At 43.0% G+C, this 15032-nt stretch overlaps 1 pseudogene; it reads right to left on the bottom strand.

The window, feature by feature from the left end:
• Window positions 1–13964: 13964 nt before the first annotated feature.
• LOC132646146 (U6 spliceosomal RNA) lies at window positions 13965–14065 on the bottom strand (annotated as a pseudogene).
• Window positions 14066–15032: the final 967 nt, after the last annotated feature.

Below are 15032 nucleotides of genomic sequence, written 5' to 3'. Positions count from 1 at the left end.
CCCACTCTTCACATGTTCACAGAGAGAAAGAAATTCTCACCTCCTTCTCAAAAGAGGGGAGTGGGGGATACACTCAGCTGCCTTCTGACCCTTTCCCTCCTCTTCCCTAAGGCAAAGTGGGGAAGCAGGAAGGTGGACCATGGTGGCAAACAGTGTTGGGAGAGAGAACTGAGGATGCCAACTCTCTTCACTCCAAGCAGCAAGGGTCCAGAGATAGAACCTGTCATTTCTCCCACGCAGTCTCTGCTCGGTTCTCTAATTGCTGTTCCAGGCTGTGTGCTTGTGGCAGAGACTCACAGCCAACAGTGACTCCATGGCTAGGTCTTTTATAAGAGACAGGTTTGGTGAAAACTAATTTGCCACAAGTCAAAAGCCTGGTCTTCCCCTACCCGTGTGTGTGTATGCCATGGTATGCATGTAGAGGTTAGAAAATAACTTTGAGAGAGTCTATTCTCTACTTCCACCATTTTCTCTCTCTCTCTCTCTCTCTCTCTCTCTCTCTCTCTCTCTCTGTGTGTGTGTGTGTGTGTGTGTGTGTGTGTGTCTGTCTGTCTGTCTGTCTGTCTCTCTCTCTCTTTCAGGTTTTTGAGACAAGATTTCTCTATTTTTAGTCCTGGCTGTTATGGTACTCTGGCCTCAAATTCAGAGATGTGCCTGTTTCTTCCTCCCAAGTGCTGGGATTATAGGCACGAACCCCCATTTCTTAATCGTTTCAGCTCTGGTTGGACCTAATGCAACGACAGATCTGGGGAGGAGAGGGCCGAGATAACATGCTCAGCAATGGTTGAGTTGGTCAAGTGAACATCTCAACTCATGTTCAAACTGCTAAAAAGAGACCGGCTGGCGCACTGTTGTATGCAGGGTGTGGGGAAGGGAGGGAGCTCTACCAGATGGATGAAGAGAGATGGGCAGAATTTCAGATTTTCAGCCAGAGAACTTGACTTCCTGTATCTCAACAAGCTTAAAGCAATATTATCAAAGGACCAGCTGGCTACAGAGAGGTGATCTGGGGACTGCAGCTGCCCAGGACAAACCGTGCAGAGCCATCCGCAGGTTGATATGAGCACACTAAAGGTGTCCTATCTGTTTACAAGGTCCTCCAAAGATGTACATAGTATACAGAGCAGAAAACTAGGTTGTTGGCCTTTCCTTCATCCACTGCCTTTGACTAGAAAGAAGGAAGGCTCACCACCTCTCCAGTAAAAACTAGAAATAGTAAGAGAGGACTTCCAGATTTTAATTTAAATCTGGTAGGACCATCCCATGCAAAGCCCCTGTTTCTAGTCAAAAGCTAAAAAGAAACTGGAGGAAATTCTCAGGAAGACATAGCCAGCCGCTGAAAATGGAAGCCAGCATGGAGTGGGAAACCCAGCTAATTGGAAAATTAGAAATAAATTAATTTGTTGCAAAGAATCATTGGATGGAACCCTCTCCATCAGGACACCTATGCTTATTGGTGCCACAGCTCTCTATTACTTCCACAGAGCAGTATTTCACAGCTTCTAATTGAAGCAAACCCTTCTTCATTTGCATGCTTTTGTCAACACAGAAACCACAGCTCTCATTTGAAAGGGAATAAGAATAGGTTATTCTGAAGTAACCAGAATACAGAAGCACAGAAACACAAATATAGGCAATCTCAAATTCCAAAGCTGCTAATATGGAAGCAGCTTTATGAAGCTTCCTAGTTTTACAGAAACAAGAAAGCCATGAATCAGGGCACATTTAAAATACATTGGTGTACACATCAGAAAGGCAGGCCCAGTGAGATAGGGGAAGGTTTTCTAGAGGCCTAAGATGCTCTCTGGCATCTTAGCTTCCCGGTTGGGGAAGCTAATGGTCTGCGAAATCAGTGGATTCTAAAAGGCTTTCCACCTGTTAGTCACAGTATGTTAGTTTTGACACAGAGGTGGGCAAGGAATGGCTGTTCTGGAGCAGCTAGAACCAGCCCAAGATCAGGAAATTAGCCTCTCAACCTGCAATATTCCAATCTCTCCACAGAACTAAAATTCTGATTAGTCCATCAGTCTCTGCAAACACAGTTTCTCAGGAGTTTTCCTTCCCACTTTCCTCTGAAAGTTTGCGTAGACATAGCCTTTGCTACAATGTGATCTGAGTAAAAGAGTGATGTGTAAAACAAATAATCTCATTTGCTGTGCCCACAGTGTCATGATGAGGGGAGTCCTGTTTCTCTTTTATTTACAAAGTTCCCCATCTCTAGAAGGAGCTCATTTGAATACTCCCTTTGTTTATATTTCATTTGAAAAGAACTTTGACCCAATAACTGGTCTGTAAATAACAAAATTATAGCTGGCATTGGGGAGTAAAGAAAGAATGACCCTTCCTCTCCCAAAACAGGCTATTTAGCCAATGATTCAATTCAACTGCTTACAAGCTCTGGAATTATCACTAGCAAAAAGAACTTAGCTAATAGTTTCAGCATCTTATATTTCAAAAAGAATATATTTATTTGGAAAGAATCCATTATGTGTAGGGGTGGAGAGGGTTATTTTTTTTTTCCTAATCCAAATAAAGGAAAGTAGTTTGTTTGCCATCAGTGACCCAGTGCAGGTGAGCTCAAGGCCTTCAGACTCCTGACCTAGACTCCTGACCTATGAGAATACAATTAGCGCTTTTTCTTCAGGTTCAAAGAGATGTTTGTTTTGAGTTTTTTTATTGGACTAAAAGTGCAAGCCAGCCTGAGTGTGTGCAGGTTAGAAAGTACAGGAGGCAGTGTGTTTGCAGCAGAATTTCTCTCCTTGCTACTCACCAGATTTGCGTTTGAATGATACTTTTATAGTTCATTAGACCAGCAATAACTCAGTGGCAGGCACAATGCTGCCTCGTTACTGTGCTCTGTTCGCACAGTTACACACCGATAAAAGGCCTTTTCATTCTGTTCTCCGCCTGCGCAATCAAAAGGCATGAACAGCATTTCCTTTCCTCAGTCACGCAGCTCCCAACTACCATCCCGCTAATGTTCCCAGCCACCGTGCTTGATGATTTAGTGGTTTTACAAATGCACAGCCACAGACTGATCAAGTAGAATTAGGAACCAAACTGCTGCAAAGCCCACACGTCCTCAGACCAGTGGCTGGTGGCACGGCGACTCCTGAAAGTGTGGATGGAAAAATGAACAAAACTTCAAGTGTGGTTTTTAAACATGCAGTGAATGGAATAATATGAATCTTAAAGTACATGTATTTACTAGCTGCTGCTTTGTCATTTAAAACTGATCTTCTCATTACTTGAGCATTCTAACTAAAATGATTGGAGATTGGTGATTGGTTCAATGATTGGTGATTCTAACTGGCCACCTTGACACTTTTACTCATTCATTTGGAATAAATTGTATGTTCCAGTTGAATTTGTGTATACTCCAATTGTATATTTCCAAAGGTTTTTGGGAAAACCTTCGTGTACTGTGGGAAGATTGAGCTGTGCCCTGCTTTAATTCCCTTCATATTTTTGTGAAACAGCAGCTTCCTGGTTGTGCCTTGACCCGGTGACTCCACGGTGTAAGCAACATATGGCTCTGTTTTGAGCAGGAACACGGAAGCAGGATGTCACTGCATCGAGCCTGTGTGAACAGACACTGCCGAGCACCACCCGCGAGGCACTGACTGCTAGCTCGCTCCTAAAGGTAGAAGTTGCCACCTGTAAACCACCAAAGTAGGCTGGAACACATGAACACGTGAGTGTATCAAAACCCTATCAAAGAAACCAGGCCCGGAGCCTGTCAGACATAGCACACCAGTGACGGGTCTAGCACCGTTGCTTGGACCCCACAATGAGGACACCTTATGATATGATGGTCACGGCCCCCTGCCAACCTGACCATCTAGTGTGCACATCAAGGGACAGACAGGCCAGGAAAAGAACTCCCAACAGTCCCAGAACTTTGACCCAGGATAGTCTCCACCGCTATCCGTTGTTCATTCTTCCAAACCCATTCAATGCTTTGCATCTGTGGTTGGGAACCTCTATGACTCAGCTTGACCATGCGGCCCTGCTAACTCCGCTGCTTAGCTCTGTAGGCATCTGGCATCCCTCCACTGGGTTCCTCCTTATCTTACCCAACCACCTGCCATGACTGTCTTCTCTACTGCTGCCTCCAGTAAGGCCTCTTTGAACTCTTCTGTGGCTACATGTACACCAATGGATACGTGGGTATGTCAAGCTGTGTGAAGCATAATGTGTAATCTGGGTGCTTATATTAGTGATTAAGACTGTAATCAGAGAACCTGCATTTGCCAAGCTAGATATCAAGCAAATGTATCCTAAACTGGAGCCAACCAAACTGACTTAGCTTGTGATTTATTATTCCACAAACCCTGATATTGTGGAAAGACACAAACGTGTCCATCTATGTTTCTGCCATAGTACGTTGGCATCATTGGCGTGTTTATCTGTGTGTGCCAGGGGCTGAGTGAAGGCATGGCACTCACCCACCCCTCATTCTGGATGTTCTAGAACTTACACAGTTGTCTTATCCATTACAAAAACTTGAAGAATGCCGAGTCACTCTCTTCTGTACACTTTTTCTCCCCTTTGGAGCACTGTTGTGACTGAAGGAGTTACAGATAGATTTCCCTCGTACTTCCTATCTCCATTACTCTGACACACTTTTTCTAACCATTGTCTAGTATAGTGGCAGGTCAGGAGAGAGCATAGAAAAAGGCATCTCTTCTCATTTTACAATGCCTCCAGCACCACCTAGCCTCATTTGAGTTTCAAAGGAGCAGAAGAATAGTCCAGGCTCCATGGCTGAAATGGAGGTAGAATTTTCTTGTTGGAAGGGAAGGCAGGATGGGGAAATGATTGGTAATGCGTAGCTGCTTAAAGAAAAGTGCCCTTTGGGATCAGGTTGGTCTGGGGAGCAATTAAGCCTCACTCAGATTTTAAGGTTCAACAGAAGCAGAAACCAGCATCTTATCTTCCAGAAGCATTCCCACAAGTGAGGAAAATACAGAGAAGCAATGATCCCGAGGATCTCATGGGTCACTGTGGTGAAAGTAGCAGGGTGATTCAAAGGGGATTCTGGTTGGCCTACTTTAAAAAAAAAGAGAGAGAGAGAGAGAAGACCAAGGTTGTGAGGCCCAATGGTTGTCTCGGTGGATAGTCATCAGAAACACTGAAAACTGATAGACTGACCCCAGCTGCAATACTTGTGTCAATACAAAAACCACAGCTCTTATCTTAAAGGAAATAAGAAATATGTCTGGAGGAAGACATTTTGAGTAACTATGGCCCGGAACACATTTAGGTTACCTCAGATTTCATGTTCCAACATGGAAGCAGTTTCACAAAGTTTTATAGTTTTACAGAACCAAGCCAAGTTTAAAATGCATTGGTGAGTACAGCAGAAATGTGATTTCAGCAAGATGGGGGAAACTTCTCTATAGGCCCACAATGCTGTGTGATAACTTTCTTAGTTTTTGGGTTGGTGGAAAATAGTACTTTGCTAGATTATAGATTTCAAAAGGTACTAATCTATTAGTTAGAGGATATTATTCTAACACAGAAGTGGGCAAGAATAACTGCTCCGAGGGCTGAAACTAGATAAGCTAGTTAACATCAGAACCTGCAACAGTCCAATCTCTCTGCTACACTGAACTCAGTCAACCAGATACACCTTCATTTCAGGAATTCTCATTTACCTTTGACTCCATAAGATCTCTCTGATCATGATAGAATTGCTTGAGAGAACCCTAGAACTGAGTTTCCTACCATTCAAGAGATGGTGGGACTGAAAAGGCAATTATGTTCAGGACTAGAAAACAAACCTCTCTGTCTCTTAATCACATGGAGTTTGGACACTAAGCTCTGAACTCACCTTGAAGGCCTGGGGACAGAGCTCAGTGGTAGAGCACTTGCCTGTCATATGCAAGGCCCCAGGTTAGACCTCCAGTGCTGCAAAGTCCTTACTCCATTTACAGTAACGGCAATGACAAAGAGATGTCCCCACCTCAGATTCCCTTCTTGTTCCCAGCCCTCTCACCTTCCACCCCCATTCTCTTCACATCTGATCCCCACCCTTGTTTCTCTCCCCAGTCCATCCTGCCCAGTTCCCTCTCTTCATCCATTTCTGCTGTCTATCCTATTTCCCCTTCTGAGTGACATTCTAGTATCCCCCTCTCAGACCCTTCTTGTTACTAGGTTCTTTGGGTCTGTGGATTGTAGTATGGTTATTATGTACTATAGGTCTAATATCTGCTTATAAGTGAGTACATACCATGTGTGTCTCTCTGGGTCTGGGATACCTCACTTAGGATGATCTTTTCTAGTTCCATCCAGTTGCCTGCAAATTTCATGATTTCTCTGTTTTTAATAGCTGAGTAGTATTCCATTGTGTAAGTGTACCACAGTTTCTGTATCCATTCTTCCATTGAGGGACATCTAGATTGTTTCTAGTTTCTGGCTATTATGAATAAAGCCGCTACGAACATAGTTGAACAAAGTCCTTGTATGTTGGAGCATCTTTTGGGTATATGCCCAGGAGTGGCATAGCTAGGTCTTGAGGTGCTATTCCAATTTTCTGAGAAAGCACCAGATTGATTTCCAGAGAAGTTATACAAGTTTGCACTCTCACCAGCAATGGAGGAGGGTTCCCCTTTCTCTACATCCTGGACTCCATGTGTTGTCATTTGAGTTTTTGATCTTAGTCATTCTGATGGTGTAAGATGGATCTTAGAGTCATTTTGATTTGAATTTCTTTAAGTGCTTCTCAGCCATTTGATATTCCTCTGCTGTGAATTCTAGGTTTAGCTCTGTACAATTGGGTTATTTGGTTTGTTGATGTTTGTCAAGCAGGAGGTCTGTGGCAGTGTAGGCTCCTGGGAGGATATGAGTATGACTGTAGCTGACACTCCTAAAGGGGAGGCATGAAGATTGAAGTGACCACTTCCTAGCCAGGCAGGACTAGTGGAAGGAGGGGAACAACTCATAGACAAAACCTTTGATCCAAAAATTATTCTGCCTACAAGAGGTGCAGGAATAAAGAGGGAACGAAGATTGAGGGAATGTCCAACCAATAACTGTTCCAACCTGAGATGCACCCTATGGTAGAGAGCCAGCCCCTGACACTATTAATGACACTCTGCTATGCTTGCAGACAGGACCCTAACTTGACTGTTCTCTGGGAGGCTCCAGCCAACAGTGGATAGAGACAGATGCTGGGACTTGCAGCCAAGCATGGGGTGGAGCTCTGGAACCTCACGAGAAGCTCAGGAACCTCACAAGAAGACCAACAGAGACAACTATCCTAGTCCCATGTGGGCTTACAGAGACTGAGACATCAACCAAGGAGCGTGAATGGTTTGCACTTAGGCCCCCTGCACATATGGCCGATGGGCTGCTTGGTCTTCATATGGGTCTCCTGGCGAGTGGAGGGGCCAGACTGTTTCTCACATGGACTCTATTGCCTGCTTTTAGATCACTTCCCCCCAGCAGCACTGCCTTCCTGGCTTCAGGGGATGAAGATATGTTTAGTCCTGATGTGAATTGATGTGGTGAGGGTTGATATGGGGGAAGGAGACTCCCCCTTTCTGGGGGGGAAATGAAGAGCAGAAGGAGGAAGAAGGGGAAGGGAGAGACTGGAGGAGAGGAGGGAGAGGCACCCTTGGGATGTAAAGTAAATTAACTGGAATAAAAAATAATTACAGCAATGATTAATCTGAACCTGGAGGCTCTCTGTATAGCCCAGTCTCTCTTTGAAATTTTATTCTCCTGTCTTAGCGTCCTCTGTGATTCTTTATAGAAGTTTTACAGTTAAGGCTTATATTCTTAAGTCTTCAGTCTATTTCCAGTTGTCTCATGAATCTTTTTTTCTCCTTTTTTGGTATTTTTAAAATCTTAATTAAAGTACAAGTACATAATTTTCCCCAATCCCTTTCTTCCCTTGAGCCCCTCCTGCATCTCCCTTCCTCTCACATTTATGCCCTCTTTTTATTATTATTTTATACTCACATAATTATCTATATATACATATTCATAGACATATATGTAATGATGTCATGGCTAACCATTTGGTACTAGGTAAAAAGTTAGGGAACCCATACTTTGGAAAGACTAATTTTCCATCTTCCAGCATCATTAGTTGCCTATAGTTGTTTGTCTGGCTCAGAGAAGCTACACTCATGATCTCAATAAAATGGCTGTCTCATGGATTTTTTTTAATACTTGCTTATTCAAGCTAACATCCAAATAAGGTGCATGCTTTGTATTTGTTTGATACATTTGTTGTGTCTCTTTTCATTCCGTAAATTTCCTTTCCCTCTTTACTTTTCTTCCCTTATGTTTTATTTATTGGAAGCTAGCGATCACCTGCCCTGCAGGTTTTTGTTCATTCCGGTACTGCTGATCTCTATCAGATCATTTATCGTTTAACTAGTCTGCTATCGATGTGCCTACTTCCTGTTAATATTTAGTCTTACTTTTAAATCTTTTTCCATCCTTTCAGCTATCTGCGTGTCTATAATATTCCTGAACCACATCTAAAAACAAAACCAACAAGTAAGAAAGGTTTGCCTGGAGGGGGAAGTTGTCTTTATTTTCAATGACTGTAAACGTTCACCTGTGAGATCCAAATTTCACACACTTCAGGAATGTGCGTGTTGTCTTCTGCAGTCTGAGCAGCCACTGGTTCACGGATGACTCACCATTCTCCCAGATCTTTCCTGAAACGGCAGCAAACATACACAAATCATTCATTCGTCTTGCCTTTTGCTTCCTCTACCCCACTACCCCACCACGGGGTTTCTAATGTCTTTTTGTTTGGCAGACAATGCCTGGTGCTCTGGGACTGCTATCCGCTGATCTACTCCTATTCACGGCAGGGCTAAGGTTTTCCTCAGAGAATTGCTTTCATCTGATTAGACATATTGAATGGCTGACTTATTTCCAGACAGGCTTCCATAGAAAAGCCAGACATGGGCTTTCCTGTGGGAGGAGGTGAGTCTAATACTGGGCAGCATTTGATACCCTTGCAGCTGGGAACTAACTCTGCAAACAAAGCCCAGGGGAAAGAGGGTATCATGTCATATTCAGGGCAGGTAAGAATCAGATAAGCCATCATGGGATGGCGTTACTGACCCTGTATGTGTGAATGCTGGAAGATGCTGCCATCTTTTTAGCTTAACCTTTGGGTGATAGTAGCTTTGGTTTATGTTCTCTTATTTGACCTCGAAATTTTGTCATCCCTGATACTTTTAAAAACCTTTCCATGCCCTGTTACGTAAGGACTATACAAGTGTGTGCTAGTTAGCAAACTACAGTCTTAGACTGGCTTTGCTATAAATATTTCTCAGTTGCATATAACTTCAAATCTTTTCTCGTTTTGAAGAGTACAGTTATTTTTATTGCATCAAATTTCAGTTATAACAAATGAGTTTGCAAGCAGAATAGGGCTTGGAGAAATGCAAACGGAGAATTGCATTACTGGAGAAAGGGTGTTACATACTGGAATGTCAGTCTGTGAAGGGGAACATTGACAGACCAGGAAGCAGAACCTGACAAACATGATGGGAGGCGTTATCCTGACGGGGACACTTCTCAGACAGGATCCTAGGAAAGATGAGATTTGCTATTTAAAAGTAAACACCAGTCTCTAATGCCTTTGGGTTGGACGGGAATGGAAAATAGGCAAGTCTAGAGGAGAGGCATAGATCCTACTTATTTTTGTGGTCTTGGCAGCTTACAAAATGAATTTCTCCTTTAACTGCATGGCAGTCTTGTGTAATGCCATATTATGATCATTCTTAACAGAAACAAATGAGGTAAAGAGAGATTGACAGTCTGGCCCCATTGAATAGCCAGTAAGTACTGTAATAAGATTAGAGCATAGGTGTTCGGGTGCCATCTGCACTTCTGTCTCACTGACCCCACCCCTCTCCACTTTGTCTGCATGTCTCATGATGTGGGCCCCAATGGACATTTCTGCTGAGCTCTGAGTCACTGGACATTTACGGGCATGACACGACCCTTTCTCTTTTCTTCTCTTGAACGTATTGCATGGTGGCTAGCCAGTAACTACGAGGCCTGCTGGGGCAAGTTGCTCCTGCTCCCTGGCTGGGGCTTCATTTTCTCAGTCCTTAAGGTTCCTTTTACTTCTTCAGGCTCCAATTATTTTAGAAAATGTAACTCCCATAAGTGGAGTGGGACAATAGTTATCAGATCTTAAACCCTGAAAAGTTGAGTGCTACACAGAATCTCTTCTATGCATCATTGCCAGCTCTGTACTACCCTGAAAGATTAGCTTCATTTTATAGTAACACATCTAAACCACAGAGATGCTTAACAGCTTTCCCATAGTCCAGGCTGCCCATCCTCTGCCATAAATTGCAGTATAGCTTCCTAACTGTTCATCTTGCTCCCAGTTTATCACCACTACCTCCACTGTCCACACAACCTTTGGAATGACCTTGTTAAACATTTACAACAGATTAAGCCATGCCCTGATGAAGTCCCCTCTCACCTAGCTGACTAAAACTCAGACTCTCTGACACATTCCTTCCTTTCACATTCTGCTTGCTCAAATTATTCTTGTTCTAAAAAATCTAGAACCTGAGTATGTGGCAAAGGAGACATATGCAGCTTGCAGATCTGATTAAGAAACCTACATAGAAGGCCTATATCCAAAATATGCTCAAGTATAAAACAAATACATTTGCTCAACCATATTTGTAGCAGCTTCATTTGTAATAGCCAGAACTGGAAACAACCCAGATGTCCCTCAGTTGAGGAATAGATACAGGAATTGTGGTACATTTACAAAATGAAATACTACTCAGCAATTAAAAACAAGGAAATCATGAAATTTGCTGGCAAATGGTGGGAACTAGAAAAGATCAGCCTGAGTGAGGTATCCCAGAAGCAGAAATACACACATGATATATACTCACTTATAAGTGGAAATTTGACATATAATATAGGATAAACATACTAAAATCTATGCACCTAAAGAAGCTAAGCAAGAAAGAGGACACTGGGTAAGATGCTCAATCCTCTTTCAGAAAGGCAAATGGGATGGACATTGGAAGAGGGTGAAAACAAGGAAAAAGACAGAAGCCTACCACAGAGGGCCTCTGAAAGACTCTACCATAAGGGTATTAAAGCAAATGCTGAGACTCAAAGCCAAACTTTGGAAAGAGTTCAAGGAATCTTATGAAAGAAAGGAGAGATAGAAAGTCCTGGAGGGGACAGGAGCTCCAGACAGGAGAGCAACAGAACCAAAAAATTTGGGCACAAGAATCTTTTCTGAGACTGATACTCCAACCAAGAACCATGCATGAAGATAACCTAGAATCCCTGCACAGGTGTAGTGCATATCAGCTCAATCTCCAAATGGGCTCCCTAAGAAGGCGAACAGAGGCTGTTTCTGACATGAACTCAGTAGCTGGCTCTTTGATCACCTCCCCCTGAGTTGGGGGCAGCCTTACTAGGCCACAGAGGAAGACAATGCAGTCAGTCCTGATGAGACCTAATAGGTTGGGGTCAGATGGAAGGGGAAGGGGACCTCCCCTATCAGTGGATTGGGAGAGGATGAGATTGGGAGGGGACGAGGGAGTGGCTACAGCTGGGATAGAAAGTGAATAAATTGTAGTTAATAAATAAATGAATAAATAAAGAAATAACCATAAAAAAAGAAACCTAGGTAGAGCTGGGCACGATGGCACACGCTTGTAATGTCAGCACTTGGGGAGGCCGAGGAAGGCAGATCTCTGAGTTTGAGGCCAGCCTAGTCTATAAAGCAAGTCCAGAATAGCCAAGGCTACACAGAGAAACCCTGTCTCAAAAAACCAAACAAAAAAAAGGAAGAAAGAAAGAAACCTAGGTAGGAAAAATATCCTGTATTATGTGTGTGTGGTGGTGGTTAGGGATGATGGCAATATAGTCTCAGAGGTTCTTAGAAGAATAAGAAGAGGGTGGGTCAGTTCTGAGGATGGAAGGCCAGACTGAAGCTAAGGCATCCAAGAATCCTCTGGAAGCTGTGAAAACAAGGACTCTATAGAAGGAGGACAGCTGTGCTTGTCTTGAGTTTGTTCCAGTGAATCCATCTTGAACTTCTGCCTTCTGAACCACAAGCTCACACTCTGTGTTATGGTGTGCCACTGAGTCTCTGGTCATTTGCTACTGCAGCGTTTGAAGCTCATCCTCATCTGCTGTTCTCTTTGCTGGAGTGACCTGCCCTAGATTCTCACATGACTGCTGTTCCTGTGGTGACTCCTACCTGTCACTCATGGGCCCATACATTACACGTTACAGATAGCAAGATCAGAAGGAGCAAAGCACACACCTAGACTGAGCTCAGTCTTCTCCTAAGTGCTTGTGAGATGGTCCTGTCACTAAGCACTTCTTGCTCTGTAGACCATTGCTATGGAACCTTGCCAAATTTGGAAACGAGAGGCAATAATCAGAGAAATAATCTACCGTATCCTCCTCCTCATTTTGACATTTGTTGGTTGCCACAGAAGATGTCCAAGAATGGAAACAAAGATCTTTGTTGATGACAGCACCTGGGACATCTTTACAGTGTATAGGACTTTTCTGTTTGTGCAGCAATAGGCAGTTTTTACAGCCTACCATTGCAATGAAAAAACTCAAATGTCCATTCAGCTTCTTTCCAGGAGGCCAAATAAAAACAAAGTTCCAGCCGTTCCTTCTTCCACCTGTGTGGGTGCCAGCAGTGTTTGCTGCCCCACATATACTTAGGGCAGCATGGGTCTCCTGAAAGGTGTCCTAGGGAACTGGCAGAGAAAGCCTGGCATTCAGGCTTTATGGAGTTCAGTGAATCATCTGAGATCATTGAGGGAGCTAGAAAACTCCAAAAGAGATGTATGGTTGAATTTGAGGATCGAGGCAAGAGGCTTCAATGGCTTTTTGCAAGCCTAGCAGCTGGTAGCTAGTCTCAGTGAGATATAGGAAATCTGTCTCCAACCATCAGGCTCACGTGAGGGGAAGGAATGCTGTCTTTTTGGAGTCATACTTCCACAATCCTATACTGTGTCCCTTTGGGTTATGTGTCTATTGCTAACCAACTGCTAAGGCCAGGGAGTGCAGTGTTCTCATTAGCCAAGACTGAGTCTCATAACTACCTTTAAATGTAGGGTTAGAATCGGTCTATCCTAAAGCTGCTTCAAGGACAACTGTGGAGATGCTTCTTCAGGACAATCAGAGCGCTGTCACCAGTAGGGGAATAGGTTCTGGGTAGCCCAAAGAAACTCTGTCTTCTACCCATTCTTGTTGGTCAAGTTGGAGTTTTCAGGCCTCAAGTCAGGAAGATAGTGTTGAAGATTTCAGGGAGAGGAGATCACTAGCTAATGTCGCCTTCCCAGCAGCCCACCCCACTCACAGTAAGACACATCTGATCTGGATTTGTATCTTGTACCCATTGCTGCTTACAGTTCCAGCTTGTGAAGTCGGCTTGCAGCATTTCAATGAACTGATGTCCAAAAACGTCGCCATCATAAACAGCTCAACATGTGTTAGAAATGCAAGCAGAAGTTCTGAAAATGTTGGCCTCTTAAGGCCTCAGCAGAGTTGTTGCTCAACATAGTTGAAAAGGGAAAATAATTGATTATCAACAACTAACCTTCTACTAAGTAAATGACAGAGCAAAACTTTTTTGAAGACCCATTTTTGTTTTTTAAGGCAATGCATGTTTTTGAATACTTTAGAATGTGTTTGTGTGCTTGATTTCTTATACTGAGTCTGTAGAAAAGTATGAAAACAAGTTTAAAGGTTTAAAATTACAGTGTGTGTGTGTGTGTGTGTGTGTGTATGTGTGTCTGTTTCTGTCTTTGTGTCTGTCTGTGAGTAACGTGGGCATCACTTTGTACATGCGGAGGTTAGAGGACAGCTCATGGTAGGCAATTCTCTTTCCATCCTGTGAGTCCCAGTATGTAACTCAGGTTGTCAGCTTTGATAGCAAGCATCTTTACCAACAATTGGATCAAAAAGTTGTTGTTAATATAGAACACTTCATAAATATGCATATCATCCTCATGCGGGGATCATGGTGATCTTCTCTGTGTGTTCCAGTTTTTAGTATGCTTCAGAAGTCAGCACTAAAGGTTTAGTTTGTTGTTTTTTATGAAATTGGTAACCGAAGGTGTTAATAAGATTTTTTCTGACATGTGTCACCAACTCACAACATAAAAATCAGACTTGTTTTGCCTTTCTCTAAAGTTTACTTCTTATAATCTTTGTTTAATATTTCATAAAATTTATGAATGAGCAAGTAAGAAATATTCAATACATTGAAACAAACCTACTTGAGTATGGAAGAAATTGTAATCTAAACATATTTCAGTCATATCTCCTTGGATTACCCTTCAGGAACATATGTTCCATTCAGTGGACATATATGTTATTTTCCTGTATCCTCCATCCCCGTTTTTGTTTTTGTTTCTGTGACAGCATTATCCTTTTATGGCCTCTCTTTTACTCCTGTGTTTCTAGCGGGACTACCAATTACAGCAAAGCTGTCTCTGGCAGGGAATTTCATCGTGACCAAAGCTAGGTTAGCTCTTACCATGTTTCACAGGGCACAGTGATCTGGTTGGGAAGTAACCTAGAAACAGATATGGCCACAGTGGAAAATAGCTTAATTGGTAAAGGGTGGTGCTAACTACGAAGACAAAAAGTTAAAGCAAAGACTTTAGCACTTTGCTGTAAAAAGAAGCAGGAAATTGGTGATACTCGGAGAAAATAATATAAGCAGGAGGAAATTGTTTTAACAGTTTGTTTGCTAATGAGATCAATTCAATGGTGACAGAAACACTTGCACATAAGATATAAGAAAACATCATATGGGGAGTTGTGGGAGAGGAACCCAGGACACAGAGAAGATGGTGGCATCAGGCAGGAAAGTGAGCTCCTTCTCCATCACCACAGGAGAAGCAGAGTATGTGGGGAGAGCTAAAGGGAGAAGGAGCTTCATTTGACTGTAGTGCTGGTGTTTTTTCCTTAAGAAATATGAGTCATGGCCAGCAAAGTAGAAAGAGGGTGATGGGGTCTTGAGAACAAGAGAC

The sequence above is a fragment of the Meriones unguiculatus genome, chromosome 10, assembly GCF_030254825.1.
Source record: "Meriones unguiculatus strain TT.TT164.6M chromosome 10, Bangor_MerUng_6.1, whole genome shotgun sequence".
Lineage (NCBI taxonomy): Eukaryota > Metazoa > Chordata > Mammalia > Rodentia > Muridae > Meriones > Meriones unguiculatus.
The sequence above is the reverse complement of the archived record's forward strand: the minus strand, read 5'-3'. Positions and strand labels throughout refer to the sequence as shown.